The sequence below is a fragment of the Carlito syrichta genome, unplaced genomic scaffold (assembly GCF_000164805.1).
Source record: "Carlito syrichta isolate Samal-C Ts95f unplaced genomic scaffold, Tarsius_syrichta-2.0.1 Scaffold153821, whole genome shotgun sequence".
Classification (NCBI taxonomy): Eukaryota; Metazoa; Chordata; class Mammalia; order Primates; family Tarsiidae; genus Carlito; species Carlito syrichta.
This window is the reverse complement of record NW_007097917.1, coordinates 10,418-13,496: the sequence shown is the minus strand read 5'-3', so window position 1 is coordinate 13,496 and position 3,079 is coordinate 10,418. Positions and strand designations below refer to the sequence as shown.

Below are 3,079 nucleotides of genomic sequence, written 5' to 3'. Positions count from 1 at the left end.
GCCTCCCAAAGGCGCGGGATTACAGGCTGAGGCCCCGAGCCTGGCTTTTTTTTTTTTTGTTGTTAAAGTCAGAGTCTCACTGTCACCCAGGCTGGAGTGCAGTGGCACGCTCATGGCCACCGCAGCCTCCACCTGCCGGGCTCAGGTAATCCTTCCACCTCAGGCTTCCAAGTAGCTGGAACCACAGGTGCACGCCTCCATGCCTGGCTAATTTTTTTTTCATTTTTTGTAGAGACAAGGTCTCACCAAGTTGCCCAGGCTGGTCTCGAACCTGTGGACTCAGGCAATCCACTTGCCTCTGCCTCCCAAAGTGCTGGGATTAGAGGCATGACCTACTGCGCCCAGCTACACACAATTCTTGAGTTCTTTGTCTTTTCTTTCTTTTCTTGTTTAATAAAAAAACCTAGGCTGGGCTCAATGGTTCAGCCTAATCCCAGCTCTTGGCCACCACAGCCTCCACCTGCCGGTGGAAGGATCACTTGAGCCCAGCAGGTCGACACTGGGGTGTCCATGAGTGAGCCACCGCACTCCAGCCTGGGTAATGGAGTGACACTCCAACTCAAAAAAAAAAATTTGGGCCGGCCATGGTGACTCACACCTATAATCCTAGCGCTTTTGGGAGGCCAAGGCTAGAGGGTTGTTTGAGCCCAGGAGGTCGAGATCAGCTTGGGCAAAATAGCGAGCCCCAGTCTCTACAAAGAAATAGAAAAAATAGCCAGGCATGGTGGTGCACGCCTGTAGTCCCAGCACTTTGAGAGATGGAGGTGAGACGATTGCCTAAGCCCAGGGGTTTGAGACCAGCCTGGGCAACTTGGTGAGACCTCATCTCAACAATAAAAATTCGCCAGGTGTGGTGGCACGCACCTGTGGTTCCAGCTACTTGGAAGGCTGAGGCAGAAGGATCGCCTGAGCCTGGAGGTTGAGGCTGTGGCAGCTGTGATTGTGCCACAGCGCTCCAGCCTGGGTGACAGAGTGAGACTCTATGTCGCTCAGGCTGGTCTCAAACTCCTGGCTTTGGCCTCCCAAAGTGCTGGGATTATAGGCATGACCTTTTCCAGAACATTTTCCTACCCCCAAAAGAAACCCCATACCCATCAGCAGCCCCCCGCCATGCCTCTCCCCCGACCCCTGCAGTCTGTTCTCTGTCTCTATGGATTTGCCTGTGCTGGACATTTCCTGAGTGGAATCCAACAATACACGGCCTTTGGTCTCTGGCTGTTTTTGCTCAATCACGTTTCTGCGGTTCATCCACGTTGCCACATGGACCAGCACTTCGCTGCTTTTCATGGCTGCATCATATTCCATTGTGTGGACCGACCACATGCTGGTTATTAATTTTCAGCAGATGGACCTGTGGGCTGTCTCTGCCTTCCAGCTACTGTGAAAAGTGCTGTTAAGGACACCTGTTTTCAGTTCTTCTGTATATGTATCTAGGAGTGGAACTGCTGCGTCTCATGGTGAGTCTATGTTTAACTTTTTGAGTTGTCCAACTGTCTTCCACCAGCTGTGTTATTTTAACATTCCCACCAGGAACACACGAGGGTTCCAGCTTCTCTACATTCTTTTTTTGTTTGAGTGGGAGTCTCACTCTGCCGCCCAGGCTGGAGTGCAGTGGCACACTCACAGCCACCCTGGTGTTGACCTGCTGGGCTCCGGCGATCCTTCCACCTCAGTCTTCCAAGTAGCTGGAACTCTATGTGCACGCCACCACGTCCGGCTATTCTTTTTTTAATTGTATTGATCAGGTCTCCCCAAGTTGCCCAGGCTGGTCTCCAACCCCAGGGCTCAGGCAATTCTCTGGCCTCCACCTCCCAAAGTGCTGGGATTACAGGTGTGAGCCACTGCACGTGGCTCGTTTTTTGTTTTTGATAGCAAGGGAAGTTTTTGCAAGCTCCAAGTCAGCTGGCCGAATCTACAGGTTGTCCATACTGCCAAGCTAGTGCAGTGTCCTTGACACCCCAGAGCCACCCATGTCCCATGATCGCCCAGGAGCAGAGAGAGGTCAGGACAGCTGCGAAAAACTCCAAAACGGGACAGGGAGATGGAAAGAGACACCTCTTCCCGGCCCCTCAAGCCAAACTCCACAGCAGCCGGAAGGTGCCAGAGGCCAGGAGGCTGCAGAACTCCAGAAGGGAGAGAGTTTGGGACCAGCTGTTTTGGGAATGGACACTTGAAAGTAGACATCACCCATCGGGACACATTACTGACAGAAGAGTCACATGGCAGGCCTGGGTGAGGGGAGTGGTCTGACGGCGCCCAGCCTTGGTGTTGGAGTCAGCATGGGGCAGCAGGCAGCAGGGGATGCTGCCTCCATGCAGCAAGAAACCGCCTGACACATGCTGCCCCCGCAAGCTGTCTGGGCCATGGAATGGCCTCTTCCGGCCCAAGAGCTCAGAGAGGACATGCCGGAGGGTTTCACTTCCCAAGAAGGGATCCAGGCATCTTCTGACGCCCCAGGTAATGAGCCGAGTCCTCAGAGGGCCTCCCCCATGTCTGACTTTCCCTACAGAGCCTTGGGGGATGCCACGTACTCAGTGCTCCCCACCCAAGACCACGTACAGCAGGGAGGACAGGTCTTCAGAGATGTCAGTTCCCTTCTCCTCTGCCTAGGTTTACCAGGGAGAAACCGTGATGCCTGAGCTTTATCTAGTATTTATTGAGCATTAACTCGATGCCTTGCCAGTCGCTGAGTTAAGCTCAGAATCAGACAAGAAGATACACACAAATAGAAACAAGGCGACATAGTAAAAGATAGTAAAAGAAGTGCAGGAACATCACATCACATCAGTAAAGATGTGGTCTCCGTGCATGGGGTCTTGGCGAATGTGTAGGAGTTCGTTCACCAGGAACTCAGGGCATCGATTATATAGAGGTTGCAAGCTAGTCCCTCCGACCACAACAATGCTCCCCGCCCCCACATCCTGTTTGGTCCTCACTGTGTTCTGAAAGGACTGAGTTAGTGGCCAACAGTTAAGACTAGGAGATAGCCGGGCTCAGTGGCTCAGCCTGTAATCCCACACTTTGGGAGGCTGAGATGAGTGGATTGCCTGAGCCCACGGGTTTGAGACCTGCCTGGGCA

The 3,079-nt window shown here is 53.1% G+C and overlaps 1 protein-coding gene across 1 annotated transcript in view; it reads right to left on the bottom strand.

The window, feature by feature from the left end:
* RILPL1 (Rab interacting lysosomal protein like 1) overlaps positions 1–3,079 on the bottom strand; it is a 28,057-nt gene that overhangs the window by 14,656 nt on the left and 10,322 nt on the right. The window lies entirely within an intron of this gene.